General features: G+C 35.3%; 1 long non-coding RNA gene across 1 annotated transcript; it reads left to right on the top strand.

Moving 5' to 3' along the window:
* LOC307169906 lies at positions 1-14,111 on the top strand. The gene is made up of 5 exons (XR_013823241.1): positions 1-157; positions 495-674; positions 852-927; positions 3,731-3,800; positions 12,258-14,111. It is a non-coding gene; the product is annotated as an uncharacterized lncRNA (long non-coding RNA).
* Positions 14,112-16,901: the final 2,790 nt, after the last annotated feature.

The following is a 16,901-nucleotide window of genomic DNA, read 5'->3' as shown; positions in this document are numbered from 1 at the left end:
GCATGTTGAAGTAAAACGAAACGGAAACTATATCTCAGCGTTGAACTGGCGGGATCTTTGGGATAGAAATGCAATTAGGGAGGTTGTTTACATTACAATTCAGAAGCATTAGATGGGAACACGTTTGATGCAGGATATTATTTAGGCTACGATTAAGGTAAGAACACGGCAGCTGTGAAGTTATTCATTGTCAACACAAAGTAAGAACTTCGACTCATTTTATGCTTTTAATTTGATTAAAAATGAATGTTCTTGTGTAGTGGCTGAATGAAGCCGTGTTTATGTGATGTCATCTAGTCTTCCGCGTGAGCTGTAAATCTGACTTCATGTCACTTTTTTTAGAAGTTGAAAAAATTATTATTTTTTTCATCAGTGTGTAAAAAGTTCCAGTCCTGTGCTCCAGATATGAATGATTCCTGAAATAATGTGTGTTGTTGATGACGAATCAGGGAACAAAACACCAAAGAAACTGAACTAGCACTATTATTTTAAAGCGATCAGACCTGAATGAAGATGAATCAGGTGAAAAGTCCCCCAGACGCACATTGAAGGAGGGAACCAAGACATCAAACCAGAAGATCACAGAGACTGAGAAAAGCACAGAGAAGTGGGCACTTTGACTAGTAAACAACCACTCAGAGGAGTCAGAGCACCCTAGATTGCCTACTAAACAGGTAACGTCCAACAGAACATTGTACTAACACATTTTTGCTAATAGGCGTAGTAATTTATCTAATAAAATAAAATAAAAATAAAAACAAATTTCATGTATCAGGATTAGGTTTTTTCAAGTATCACCACTTCTTCACCCACACCTGTGTTTTGTTCCCTGACTCGTCATCATCCTACAGAACTGGAGCAAGAGTGGATATCTTGAGCTGTCCTCATCACTGCATCTGGACTTTACCACTATCAAGGAAACTTAAGGTGAGATTTTCTATCTGATTATGATCTTGATCTCATTCTATGAATTTCTACCTTTATGTTTTACCTATGGACAGGACCACTGTTATGCTAAAAAAAAAAAAAAAAAAAAATCAAGATTGTTAGCAGCATTTAGTTAATTTCGTCAAAAATAATGAAACCAAAATAAATGAACAACCATCAAACATAAAGAATAAATTGTAAGTCTTACATTGCATTTATTCTTAAAATGACCCATGACACTGGCACAGGATATGACCACTATAAGGGAAAAAGGTTATCAAGAATAGTTCTGCTTAGAGAGAACTGATGCTAGATCTAGAAATAACTTCTGAAACTGCACTCTCAGAAATAAAGGTACAAGTGGTCGATGCGGCGGTACCTTTTCAACCATTTAGGTACTAATATGTACCCTTAAGGGGTAAATAAGGTTCAATGTTGTACCTTTTTGAAAATCTACTGCCCCAGTGACAGCTTTTGTCTTTTGTACCTTTTTTCTTGAGAGTGTCGCACTGCTTTACTGCAGGATCGCTGCATGATATAGATCATTACGCACACAAAGTATATGATATTTTCATTTTTAACAGTAATATCACTGTTTTGTTAAACACCAGTGCTGAGTTCAGTATTTTGTAGTAAAACAGGTTTTCTGTAGAGCAGAAGTCGACGGTTTCATGTGAGCAGGAATGGAAAAAGCCCTTCAACCACAGGCTATTCACACCTCAGACTGAGACGGCCACAAACTGACATTAAACACAAACTTCCAGCAGAAGAAACATTCTCACGCACAAGCTGTCCATCCACCCAGCAGATCAAACCACATTTCTGTTCAGATGTGAATACATGAGACCACAGTGTTCATGAGTAATTGGCATCTATGTTTTAATGAGATTACACGCATGGTCCCTTTAAGACTTTAAAAGTCAAACATGAAATGCTCCAATGACACATATGATGAAGTTTTTGATAACCACTTTATTTAATCTTTAATTATTATACTTTAAACTTTGATCCTGCTCTATGTCTGCTGGAATGTCCTGATACAATATGGTGATTCTCACCAAAAACTCAACCATAGACTTGGGTGCTTTCACACTGGGCTTGATTGCTGCTTTCACACTCAACTTGATTCTATCAAACCCTGGTGCGTTTGCTTGCATCTTACATTATCGCAAACGTGCACGGCGTATGATAGAAAACAGAACATATTTATTAACTTATTCATTTATTAATTTGGTGCTAGTATGCGCAGCTGAGTAAAAAACACAGGACTCTTTTGAGGAGACAATGGATTTGTGCAAGCTCACTCTCGCTCGTATCCAAGCTAAATCATCAACACTATCATCCCTTACATGTGTTTTATTTAACTAAATACATCATAATCAGCTAAAACGCATGTGCAGGATACTTTACTTCCTGAACAAGTGTGCACCCAAGTCCATGTTGCTTTCACATTCATGCAAACCGCAGCACGGTTCGAGTGCACCCGAACTCAGATCACCTCCTCCAGGTAGTCTTGGGTTCGGTAACCCAGTGCGCACCCAGGTCCGCATGACTGCGTTTACATTAGCGATTTTTCATGCGAACCGTGCCCCGTTCCTAACTAAAGTGCCAGTGGGAAAGCACCCTAAGGTTGTCACAGTTGGGTCTTGTACTGAGAAAAAGATTGAAGTTTGTTCATCTTCTCATTGTGATTGGTGCATAATCCACATGATCCTTCTCTTTTACTTTCTGTAAAACACACAACACAACATATATAGTTATTGTATATAATTCTTTTCTGAGGAAATTACATGAAACAACATCTTTTTTATCAGTGGTTCTCAACCGGTTATGCTAACATGTTTATCTGATACAAGAACTTAAAATTAAGTTGAACAAATTAGTAATAATTAGTTTATATTAGCTCTTAGTCTTGTTGTAAGCCTATGTTATATACAAACCATTAATTGTTTTCCTCAGTATAATTACATTCATTGGAAATATTACAGATCCTTTATAGATGAAGTTTAGAGGTCCTGCTGTCTTTCAGTGTTTCTCAGTTGCTTTAAATATGTATTACATTTCAGATTACTAATTGCTTATTGAAAATGTAATCTGTGATGTGATTCAAACAACACAATAGGAAAATAACATAAGTTTCTTTTGTAGAACGCTGGTTCAGCATAAGTGATCTCGTCTTTGCGAGTCTCGACTGTTTCAACAATAATAGATGCATTAAAACAACACAACTCAATACTAATTAGATCTGATTCTTTACAACATATGTGTTATTAATAATATTATGGCTGTCAATGTTAAAGCACACATTTCATTAAATGTTTAACACTGCCATTTTTTTTTTTACACATAATTTATAAATCAAACCCAGGCAGGAAATTTAAGTCAAATGCATTCTTTGGTGAAATTGATGCTCAACAAGTTCAACAAAAGTAATCAATAACATATTTTAACTTGAGCACCAGCTGCATCTTTACACGTGTAAAATTATGTCCATAAAGTGGAGAAAGCTTTTGTATTTTTAATGTTTTGGTGCAATTTGAGAAATTAAGAATCTGTTGCTGTTGTTGTGTTGTTGTTTTTTTAAACACTATCTACACATATTATTTTGGTTTATTTTCATATCAATAATCACAAAGGTGTTAACTACAAAATGATGACAATTATTATTTTAAAATTATATTTATGGCTATCAGTTGACTAAATATATTTAAAGTATATTTTAGAGTATAAAGTTTTGTTTATTATAATGTTTAAAAGCAGTAAACACTTGCCTTCCCTGGCTATTTTTCTACATTTCTTGCAGATCCAGAAGATCCCGAATCCAGCAACAATCATCAGAGATCCAGCAGAGATCAACACTATGTACAATAAAGGTAGGCCTTGATCTGTAATGGACAAAATTAACCATTAGTGTGAGTGAATCTGTCCGTCTGATCTACAACAAACACTACCAAACAAAAACACTAATAAAATGAAAGAACAGTTTGATTAATACACATATATATCATCAGAGCTGTGGTACCTGCACATGTGTGACAGAGTGTGTTGATGTCCAGATGTGTGGTCTGGTTGCTGATGGGATTGTTCAGCACACAGCTGTAGGTGTTTTTATCCTGATATTCCACCTCCAGAGGTAGAGAGAGACTGATGCTGAGATCACACACACTGATGCTGGACAATACACTGATTCCTCTGTACCAGGAGAGAGTCACATCACTCACATTCAACACTGATGAACACACCAATGAACAATTTAATGAAGAGCAGTGTGAAGAGTTACTGATGATGACAGGAACAGGCAGACGAGCTGAGAAACTTGAGAGAATATAAGATAAATATGGGTAAATCTAAACCTCAATCTTATTTTGAGTGTGTTGACTGACAGTAAGTGTATCTCAAACTATAAAATATTTCAGTGTATAAATATTTAGTGAACAAACTCCATCGCACACCACGATTATCCATCGTGTATAGATATTTAAAAGAATATTCTGGGTTAGTTTTAAGTTAAGCTCATTCTTATGCAATTTTGACAATGTTGTTTGTCACAAAAATAATTTTCCATTTGTCCACCAGAAAAGCAAAAATCTATGTTACAGTGAAGCGCTGAATGGTGTGGAAGCTTGTTTCTGCCACAAAAAATAAAAAAAAGTAAAATACTTTTGACTTTTTTCTCACAATTACGAGTTTATATCTCCCAATTCTGAGAAAAATAATTCTGAATTGTGCTATTAAACGGGGCAATTACCATTTAATTTTTTATTAAGTGGTGGAAACAAGTTTTCATAGAATGGGGCCGATCTGTAAATGTTAAAATACTCACTGTTTCAATAGTACAGCCACATGATGTGAACAATGTGTGTTTTTACATGGTTTTAGTGTGAAAAATCACTATCACTATCAAAAATCGCTAACCTTTTGCTACGACAATACACCATAAACCGTAAAATGACTGTAAAAATGCTGAAGTGCTTCTGAAGTTTCCTGTATATCCTCCAAATATTGGCCTAATTCGTATAATTGCCTCACCGTAACCTCCAAATGAGGGATGAGTCAATTTTTCTTTGTGGTAACCGACACAATGCTACAAATGCTGTGGATTGAGTTTTACTTGTAAATTTGTAAAGGACGAGACAAATATTCTCGACTCACCATAGACAGAAACACTGAATGTTTTTGATGTCAGCTTCATTCCCCTTATCTCTACATTATAAACTCCAGCATGTTCAGTTCTGGTGTTTGTGATGGTCAGAGATCCAGTTTGATCGTCCAGCTTCAGTCTGTCTCTGAATCTCCCATCAGGACCATCATATGTGGAGAAGATTCGGTTCTCAATGCTGATTTTAGCTATCAGAGACTTTTCAGCTCCATATTTCCACAGTATGTCTTCGTCTTCACGTATTTCAGTAACATTAGTATTTAGAGTGACAGAATCTCCCTCCATCACTGACACTGACTGTATCTCATTTGTTTCGGCTGCAAACACTCCTGGAGAACATGAACAGAAAAAGAACAGATTAAAGCTTTTGTTAGTTTACAAAGATTGAAATCAGTTTGTAACCTTTAACAGCAACAAAGACACAAAACAATATGAAAAAACAGACAAATTTGAGGGAATCAATAATGTGATCTTTAAAATGATTTGCTGTAGAGCAAAATAAAAATTATATGATAAATTGTTTACAGCTTGAAAGTTTAATTTTAATACATTCAGTATTCAATACATTTGTTATGATTGAATTCTCATTACGTTTAGTTGTCTATGATTACTGCAGAAGAATTCAAAATTATTTAAATTATATTTTGAAAAATTGCTGGGGAGGATTTGCATTTGTAATCATTGAAATCATGATTTCTAAACCAACAAGAGAGATTTGATCACAGTGGATGAAAATAATGTAATTTGAACCGCCGCAGGAGTTTATTACTCTGATATGTGAATAAACGTCACAAATATGTTCATAACTTACCGATCAGACGGCAGAAGCACAAACAGAACAAAACAAACATGTGAAACATTTGCAGCTGTTCAGTGAAAAGCCTGATCTAATAAGACTATCAATGAACGCACAACAGATCTTAACAAACACAAGCTTGTGAATCCTCCCCCGACAGAGTCTGACCCTCCTAATGCACACACACACACACACACACACACACACACACACACACACACACACACACACACACACACACAAACACAAACACACACACACACACACACAGTACAGTGCCATTTCACGAGTTCACACTTTATGCGGATTTGGCGTGCTGTCCGGGGGGAGGCTCCGAGCTTTTTGTCTGAACCCAGAGTATTAATTATCTGAACGTGCTCCTCCTGAACTTTACCAAAACATCATTTAAAAACTACATTTCATGGTAAAATAGAGAGTAACTCATGATTTAAAATTGTTGTATATATTTATTCAGTTCTCAGTTATAGTGTATGGGGAAAAGTACAACTTTAAAACCGTGTATGATCTCATAGTTTACTGAAGTTCAGCTTCTGAGTCAAACTGAAACCTGCTGCGGGTTATTTCTTTCTTTCTTTCTTTCTTTCTTTCTTTCTTTCTTTCTTTCTTTCTTTCTTTCTTTCTTTTTTGTGGTTTGATCAGATTATTTCTCTTGCTGGAAATAATTACTAAAACTACAGTAGCACTGCGTATCAAAGCATGAGTATAAGGTCATGAATATGTGGATTCTCTTGAATATCAATAGCCTTAATATTTCATATTTCACAGTAATATCAATTTCATATCATCTTTTAAGGTTTTCAGGGCTCTCTTTCACTTCTTTTGATGAGTATTTTGCGCACATGGTCTGAATTAAGAGTTAAACATGAAAATGCTCCAGTAGGACAGAACATTTACATAATAAGTTCTTGTGTTACAAACAATGCAAAGTCTCCTGAAGTTTTAAGAGAACATTTCATCAGTCTCTGAATATCTCACTTCAAACCCGTCAGAATGATCCGGCTGATTGTCCGCTGGGATTTTCTGATTATTCTCAAAGGAAAACTAGAGGGAAAGACTCAATCCTGCTGAAAATGAATCATCTTCTCATGCTGACAGACACATACTCCACAATACTCTCCTCTTCAGCTCTCTGTAAAACACATCACACAACATAAGATATTAAAAAATAATAATAATTAGGCTATATCTGTGTTAAAAAAAAAATATATATATATATATTTTTTTTTTTAACACAGTTAAAAATCTGACTCCTTTAATTTAACTCTGTGTTACATCAAAGCCAGAAGACAATAAATCAACTATTACTTTTACTCAAATATCAAAAATATATTTAGGATTTATATTTAGCTTCTTTTGGAACTACATTGAAGAAAGAAAATATCTGATGCTTGATGATGATTATAGAAACACAATCAAACACTGATCTCCATCTGACTCACTGCTGAATGATACAAACACACACAACAGAAACTAATGATCTTACCGATGTTTGTGTGTTTCTTTCATAGAACGATGGATGAAGTAACATAACAACAGAAGTTTTCTCATCTTCACGAAACTGAACTGTTTGAACAAAAGTTAATACAAAATATTAAATTATTTTTTTTTATACCATGGGCTGTTTAAATACTCGATTCTGATTGGCTGGAAGGTGTGCAGTAAAACCGTTTAATGCACAGGTAGTTCCAGTCAGTTTGATTACAGTTCAAAATTAATCCGCTACATTGGTAACCATAGTAACACAGTTACACTTGCAAGCAGAGTGAGAGACATATGAAAACGTTTATTTAGGTAGGCTAAATGGATGATTTTTGCATATCGTTTAATTTGTATGGTGAATATGGCAATTTTGAGAAATGGGCCCAGGCACAAGACGAAATAGAAGACGAAATAGAAGACTTGGAGAAGACGTTGAATGACAAAAAGCATCATTAAGTTAGCTAACTTATATGCTTAAGCAAAGAGGGGACTGTAAGTTAGCTGCTAGACTTTAAAGAAGAGACGCACACAGGTACCTCACGCGGTAATCTCTCTCTCTCTCTCTCTCTCTCTCTCTCTCTCTCTCTCTTTTAATAATGAATTTAAATAAATATGATAATTCAGTCAAATAAAAGTAATCCGATGGCTCTACTTTATTTGAAGCGGACGGACTGCTGGAACTAACGAGCCGTAACTTAAGAAAATAACCGTCATTTTTACACGTCTGTTAAAAAATTACACTGTAAACATTAGTTACAGCTTTAACTTGTTTTTAACTTGGCAAATAACCAAGGTATAAGCGGGAACAATTAAAGGATTTTACTGCACGACGTAGAGGCGAAGAACCACCCGACGCGAAGCGGAATGTAAAAAATAGGTCGTGCATTAAAATCCTTTATATTACAGGGCCGTTGAATGCTTGAATCTGATTGATTGACGAACGTTCTAAGGTGTGCATTATTTTCAGGGAAACGCACGGCTAAAGTAGTTCCAGGCAGGTCTTGACCGCATTACAGTTCCATATCACTTCGCGTAGTTAACTGTAATAACGGAAAATAGGATACAATTCATAACAAGAAAAAACATTTAGCCCCATGCACTTGATCTGCAATTTTCAATGTCTAGCTTCACAATCAATGGAAACATGCAGTTTAATTTTAATAAATAAACTATATAGTCCTATTTATATTATAATCAATAGAAAATTAAACTGAATATAGGCTAAATAAATGGATAGTCCTGCAGTACGGATTTTTATTGCAGATAATAGCAAATAAATAATTATTGATAGGCCTTACTTGTTAAAAGGGCTTTGTGTTTCATTTATTTTGGCTAGTCTACTGTCATCTGTCAATGAAAAAAAAAAAGAATGAACGAATTAATTAAAACGAATTAAATTAATAAATAAATAAATAATAATATTGACGCACATGCTTTTCTGTCTCATTATTGCAACATCTCTCTCTTATAACTGCATTAATAACTGCATAAAGCCGGGGACACACTTTAAGGCCGGTTATGAATGTAATTTGATACTTATGACTGATCATGCCCAAACGCGTGTTCAGCGCGTTCAGTCTGTGTTCAAAGTCGGTGTTTAAAATCTGCTGCAGTCGATGAAAACAGTAAGAGAATGTGTCAGCTAGTCGTGTGTCCCCAGCATTAGTCTGCTATCAGTGGCTCAAACCTCCGTTACTAACTCTAATGCCTGGCTCACACTACAGGAATTTTAGGCCGATTTATGCCCGATTTACCCCTCCCGAGAATCTGAGAAAAAATCTTGTCGAGGACCTTGATCGGTTCCGATGTTCGGCGCAGATTATCTGGTAATGTGAGGCGTTCACATATCGAATCTTGCACCTCCCGATCTGCTCTCACACAAATCGGGCTCGCCCCGATCACATCAAACATGTTTGATATTTAAGATTTTAAATCGGGATGAGCAAGACTGTGATTACGTCAGTGCTGTTAAAATAGCCAGGAAACAAGTAGGGCTTTTGTGGTGAAGGAATTTCCCTTGAGATAATTTTGAGTGACTCAACTCGATATGCGTTTTTATCTCCATTTATTTGCTAAATAAATAAGTGTTACGCTGTGGTCAGCAGGCACAAAGACAAGTAGCCTACATGTTCAGTAATGAAACCGAAACTAAAAAGCGCGTTAAAACGAAGTGGATTAAAATGCTTGTGTTTTTTGTGCTATTTGTTAAAATATAATCATTTATTATTATATTTATATATTTTTCCATTTAGGCTATGTTGATTATGAAAAGTGAACAGCACGAGTAAGATATGATGTGCAATGTATCGGGAGACATAGAGTGGGTCAGACATGATTTTGACCACTTCATTAAGTTTTGTTTTGTAGAAAGCCTTTATTTAAAGTGAATTTCGTTTTGTATAAATTGTTTCTTAATTTATATAATTTTTATCAACCAATTGCCTGGAGCAAATATTGCAGACAATAATCATGCAACATGACATGGAGGCACCTGCGCTGTCACTTGCATTGCTCGTGAACTGGAGCGCATCTCATCATAAATTTTTAATAGTTTAAAAATAGTTTCTTTAAACGAAACAATTCAAAACGAAAAGAAATAGTCTACTCTCTGATTATGTAATCTATGCATTTCTCTCTATAGGCGCGTTCAGTAGCCTACGGAGATGGCGATCGTCAACTTCATTTTTGCAGCCGACAGAAAACACTAGTTTATTAATAAAATCAATCCACGCGTCACCGGATTTACAAATGCACATCTTGCTTGTTGCACGCACACATATTATGTCGAAATAACGAGATATTATGTTGAAATAACATTATTAGCCTAATAATAACACATCTTTAATCAATATTTGATTGAATGCTGAATGTTGTGCTTGGTCAATTTAATAAAATTAATACTTTAATTGTGACAATTCAAATAATTGAATATTAAATATTAAGTGGCCAATTTTTGTAATAGAATTTATATAGGCTATATAGCACCCCCTCAGCACCTGCGTTAAAAAAAATATCTGGCACCGCCTGGTTATAACGGCCCACGTATTAAAAATATATATATATTATTTAATACCGGACCGGGCTCGGACACAACGTGCATGGGCTCGGGTAGGGTCGGGCTTGATTTTTTGGGCCCGATCTAAGCTCTTAACTCAAAGTACCGGTAGGTTCAAAGTCTCTGTGCGTGTGTATGTGCGTGCGTGTGTGTCTCAATGCATATCCCATATGTTTCCATGCCTTTCCACTTCAGATCTGCTGCGTGAGATCACGTGAGGCGCTTCCTCTGGCACGATAATCTTAATAACATTTTGTAGTGTGTGGTGCACCGCGATTTTCAAACCTTGTAGTGTAAACATGTTTAAGATTTGAGGGAAGAAAATCACCAAAGATTCTCCTTAAGTGTGTGCTGCAACCAGATTTCGAAATCGGTTAGGATTTTAAAACTCCTGTAGTGTGAGCCAGGCTTAAAATGACGTTTTGGAATTAGCAACGGAGGCATGGGATTAGATGCGTAAGAAATTAGTCCTACATACAAGAGCGTTTTAATGACAAAAACTTTACAAACGTCTTGAAATACATAATCTGAACAATGTTTCGAGGTGTGGTAACTGTAGTATAAGCGGAATAATTGACTTCAGGCCGTTGAATTATTAGAAAAATAATCCGCTTCGCGTCGTGACCGCATTACCACCTCGGGTGTGCATTATTTTTCTAATAATTCAACGGCCTGTCGTCAATTATTCCTTACTTAATGCATGGCTAGCCGTGGATTATCCCTTACTTACAACGTGTTTTTAGGGCAGTCAAAGTTTTTTTTTAAGTCGACTATAATAATAATCATTAAAGGAATAGTTCTCTTTAAAATGAAAATCTGTCATCATATACTCACCCTCATGTTGTTTCAAACCTGTATGAATTTCTTTCTTCTGCTGAACAGAAAGGAAGATATTTAGAAGAATGTCAGTAACCAGACAGTTTCTGGGTCCCATTGATTTCCATAGTAGGAAAAAATAAATATTATGGAAGTCAATGGTACCAGAAACTGTCTGGTTACTGATATTCTTCTAAATATCTTCCTTTTTTGTTTAGCAGAAGAAAGAAATTCATACAGGTTTGAAACAACATGAGGGTGAGTAAATGATGACAGAATTTTCATTTTAAAGTGAACTATTCCTTTAAGTTGTCTTGAAAAAGCCAACTTACTGATATTGTACTCAAGCTTATTATTATTCTTCTTAGACTAAATTTTCAATTGCTAGACTCTTCAAGTTAAATCCACCAAACTTGGCTCAGACCTTCAGACTGTTCTGGCTCGAGTTGCTATATATTTTCAGGCTTACAGTTTTCCTAAAAATTTCAACTAAAACTCAGGAATATCCCATTGTATTTCATTGCAGAATGCTCAAATTGAGCCAAGGCTGCGGTGGCCCAGTAGTGCACAACACAAAAACTCAAATCTAAACTCTCTGAAACCTGGACTCAATTAAACTACCATTCTATGTACTAATAAACATATCTATCTATCTATCTATCTATCTATCTATCTATCTATCTATCTATCTATCTATCTATCTATCTATCTATCTCTCTATCTATCTATCTATCTATCTCTCTATCTATCTATCTATTAGTTATCTATCTTTCTAACTAATCTTTTTCTTTCTTTCTAACTATTCTTTCTTTCTAACTAATCTATCTGTCAAACTTTAAACTACGTTAAACTTTTTCAAACTCAGTGGTCCGGCTTTCTCAAGCCAACTTAAAGTTTGTCTCAACAAACTTTTTTTCTAGTTATTATTGTTATTTGTTATAACACTTGTTAAAAGCAGCAGGAAACACTTGCCTTTTGAGTCAGTTTTTCTGTGCTTCCAGAAGATCCCGAATCCTGCAACAATCATCAGAGATCCAGCAGAGATCAACACTATCAGAGACACTGGAGGAACTAGAGGAACTGGAGGAACTGGAGGAACTGGAGGAACTGAAGGAGAGAGTGTGTCTGGTGCTGTAATGATAAAGAAAGAAGTGAACGCTTCAGTCTGATCTAGAACAGAAGACAGAGATCAGGTCAGTAAACACACACATATATCATCAGTGCTGTGGTACCTGCACATGTGTGACAGAGTGTGTTGATGTCCAGATGTGTGGTCTGGTTGCTGATGGGATTGTTCAGCACACAGCTGTAGGTGTTTTTATCCTGATATTCCACCTCCAGAGGTAGAGAGAGACTGATGCTGAGATCACACACACTGATGCTGGACAATACACTGATTCCTGCGTACCAGGAGAGAGTCGCATCACTCACATTCAACACTGATGAACACACCAGTGAACATGATGATGATGAACAGTTTCTGCTGATGACAGGAACAGGCAGACGAGCTGGAAAATCTAAGAAAAAAGAGCTGGAAATCATTAGAGCATAAAAAGGAATATGGATAATATGGATTTAAATATTTTAAAATGTTAATAGTTTCAGTAAAATAAAAAAAGAATATCTGAACATTTAGACAAATGATCTCTACTCACCATAGACAGAAACACTGAATGATTTTAATGTCAGTCTTGCTCCATTTATCAGTAGTTCATAATCTCCAGCATGTTCAGTTGTGGTCTTAATGATGATCAGAGATCCAGTTTGATCGTCCAGCTTCAGTCTGTCTCTGAATCTCCCATCAGGACCATCATATGTGGAGAAGATTTGCTTCTCTTTGCTGATTTTAGCTATCAGAGAGTTTTCAGCTCCAAATGTCCACAGTATGGTGTCGTCTTCATGTATGTCAGTAACATCAGTGTTTAGCCTGACAGAATCTCCTTCCATCACTGACACTGAATCACCAAACACACCTGGAGAACAAACAGATGTTATGCTGATTGATGTTTCTGATGGTTTACAAAGCCTGAAATCAGCTGTATATTTTATCATTTAAAATGTAAAGTTAAGAACATTCAGAAAAGCAGCAAAAACACAAAACGGACAGACAAGCACTTAGCACTGGTTGGATCACTTAACTTTTGCACCAATAAGGATTAAATTAAATGTATATCTTATAGCTGTATATCACTGCAAGTGTAAAATGTCAACTGTCAACTGTATTTATAAACTGCTACTGTAACAGAGAGACCGAGATCAAGCAGACAGAGAAAACATTGCAGAAGCGCTTACGAATTGCCTGAAAATATATTTAAAGTAGCAATGAATGGAGTAATATGGAAGCATCTTTTCTGAAAATAGGAGAGATGATAGCTTGCTACTTTTCTTAAGCAATAATTATTGTTATTATAATTAATTTTATAAATGTCAATTTTAAACAAGCACATGACCTAACAAGTAATAAATATTCCAGGCTATTTAATACGCTAAAAACATAAATGCATTATTCCAGATATGAACTCAAAGCAGACAGGTTTCCAAAAACAGCAACAACTTTTGTCATGCGACTTCATTAATTAATACAATTAAAAAACAGGTTCAAAGTTAATCTTAATGAACACCAGTGTGTGGTGTAAATCTCCTTTCTTCAAAGTTTACAGTTTGGCACAACAGATTTATTAGCTAAAACATGATTTAAGATTAACTCTTATAGTGCAACACATCCTTAATCTTTAGTTTGTTTTAGAGGAAAACCTTTGTATAAAGTTACATAATTTACTAAAAATAAATACATTATAATCATTACAGATTGAAAGTACAAGTTTAATTGTGCTGCATATTTCCGTGAATATTCCGTGAAAAAAAAAATTGAAAGCTACTCAATAATTTTCTTGCTATTTTTTTCTGAGCCTCCAGAGCACAAACAGACATTTCACTGTAAAAAATGTCTAACCTCTCCAAGTCAAAATTTTCTAGCGACTGGTTACATCTAAATTTTTTAATTGGCCCAAGTGAAATTCTTGTTGCAATAGTCTGTTAACATTGGCTCAATGAGAAATAATATGTCAGACTAATTAAAAAAATTATCAGTCACTAGAAATTTTTGACTTGGGGATGTAATTTTTTTTTACAGTGTTGCATTCACCATTATTTTCTATGACTTTTAACATTTTATTTCAGTTTAAAATTCTAAACAGAGACTGAATTTAAAGATAGTAGATTTCACAATAGTCATGATTCATCAGATTCACATGATAGACAGCAGATGAAACAAGTAATAAAAACTCGGCGAGTGTTTTAGCGCAATTTTCTCACCTCATGGGATCACAACACTAAGAGATAGTAAATCTTTTCCTGGATTTTTTTTGTGCGTTCCCGAGATTAGACCTTCCTTAACATAATGCCGAAAACCCAAAGTCAGGTGGTCTGGTTGAGGAGTAGATAGAAGTGCAAGATTGGTGCGCACAGACAGAACAGAAATCATGAGTTAACAAGCGCAATTTTGTCCAGTGGAAAATTGCGCTAAAAACCCCTCAAAAATAAGACATGAAAATTATTTATAACTCACCAATCAGATTACACCACCATGACCAGAAAACAAACATGTGAAACATTTCCTTCAGTTATTCAGTGTCCGCTAAATACCTGCTAAACATACAGCAGAAGTGTTATGTATTCTGTGAATCCTCCCACGACACAGTGTGACCCTCCTAGTTTCACAACCCTGCATTTGCATAATATACTATACTAGTTCATCTTGCTGATATTAAGACTTTAACTGTTCTTAATGGGTGAAATATTCCTTATTTTTGTCAGTGAACTTGCTTTTTGTAAGATACTCTCAGAAAAAAGGCACAAAAGCTTTAACTGGGGTGGCACCCTTTCAAAAGGTACCTTATTAACCCCTTAACTTAAAACTGAAAATTCTGTCATCATTTACTCACCCTCAAGTTGTTTCAAAGCTGTATGAATTTATTTCTTCTGCTGAACACAAAATAAGATATTTTGAAGAATGCTGGTAACCAGACAGTTGACCCCATTGACTTCCATAGTATTTTTTTTTTTCCATACTATGGAAGTCAATGGGGTACATAAACTGTCAGATTTTTAAGCGAACTATTCCTTTAAGGGCACATATTAGTATCGTAAATGTACATATAAGTGCCTAAAGTGTACAGGTACATATTACGGACATGGTATATTAGTACCTTTAGCAAAGGTACGGCCCCAGTGACAGCTTCTGTGCATTTTTGTAGATTTTCTGACAGTGTAGTGCCTGACTATGTTAAATGGATAAAAGTAATTGTGTGTTGTGGATTTTTGGATTAACTACATTTCATGGTACAACCGCATTTCCAGAAAAGTTGGGACATTTGTAAAAAAGTCAAGAGTCTGTGATTGTTCATTCCTTCTTTAATTGACGAAAAGTCGATTAAGTACAAATTACAAAGAAATTATTTCTAAGAAAAGAAGTCCAATGTTTTCACTGACCAACTTATATGTATTTTGTAAATATAAACAAATTTTGATTTTGATGGCTGCACACACTTCAAATAAAGTTAGGACAGATGCAAAATGAAAGAGAAAAGATTATAGAACATCCGTGTTAAACTGTTTTGAGACAGCCCACAATAAGTAGGTGAACTGGTAGCTGAGGGTACTGTAACCATATTTGGGTATAAAAAGAAGCATCCGCAAAAGATTGATCATGGTTCACCACTTTGTGCCAAATATCATGAGAGAATTCTCTAACAGTTCAAAAATCACATTTCTCAATGCAGGATTACATTTTTTTTTTTTTTTTTGATATTTCACCATCTTCCATACATAATACTGTGAAAAGATTCAGGGAATCCAGAGAAATCTCAGTTCGTGTAGTGCAAGGCAGGAGACCTCTGTTGAATGAGCCTGACCTTTGACCCCTGATCGGCTAATGCATCAAGAAATGCAACTTGAATCTCTGTTACTCAAGGAAAGGTGACTGACAGTGGTAAACTTGCATCTGTCCTAACTTTTTTGCATTTTACGAAATGTCCCAATTTTTCTGGAAATGCCAGAAAGCCTAACTCTAGTAATTTTAAAATCATGTATATTTTTTTTACCATTTTTAGGGAATGGACAAACCCAAAGTAGATAGATAAAATCGTCTGCCACTTGACAGTGCCAGTTTTACTGAAGTTCATCTTCTGAGTCAGACTGAAACTCCTGCGGCCGGTTTTCTACAGAAATGTGGTTTTGTCTGTTGGTGGAGAATGTGTTTTCAGTGCATGAGTGTTTAGTTTGTAGGTGAAGTGCTTCTTCCTGTCCTGATACTATTTTACTATTTTCAGATTTTAGACACTTAACGAACAAGATGAGCAACTGTTTGACACAGAGGGAGAGAAACAGTAACACAATTATCACATTTAACTGCTCATCAGTTTAGAATGCGTTTCTTTTTCTTTTCTTTCAAATTTCCACCTGTAAAAAAAAAAAAAAAAAAAAAACAGTCTGCCAGAGCTTGGTTGGAGGTAGAGTTGGTCTATTTTAAAAGTTGTATATATCAAATTGGTTATGTAAAAAAAAAAAAAACACCCTGTGACACAGGTGCTCAGATAAACCCCAGACACTAAAACTATATTTACACACAGAATAAACAAGACACCAGT

The sequence above is a fragment of the Squalius cephalus genome (genome assembly GCF_949319135.1).
Source record: "Squalius cephalus genome assembly, chromosome: 13".
Taxonomy (NCBI): Eukaryota; Metazoa; Chordata; class Actinopteri; order Cypriniformes; family Leuciscidae; genus Squalius; species Squalius cephalus.
Note: the sequence above shows the minus strand (reverse complement) of the source record. Positions and strands in the feature narration are given on the sequence as shown.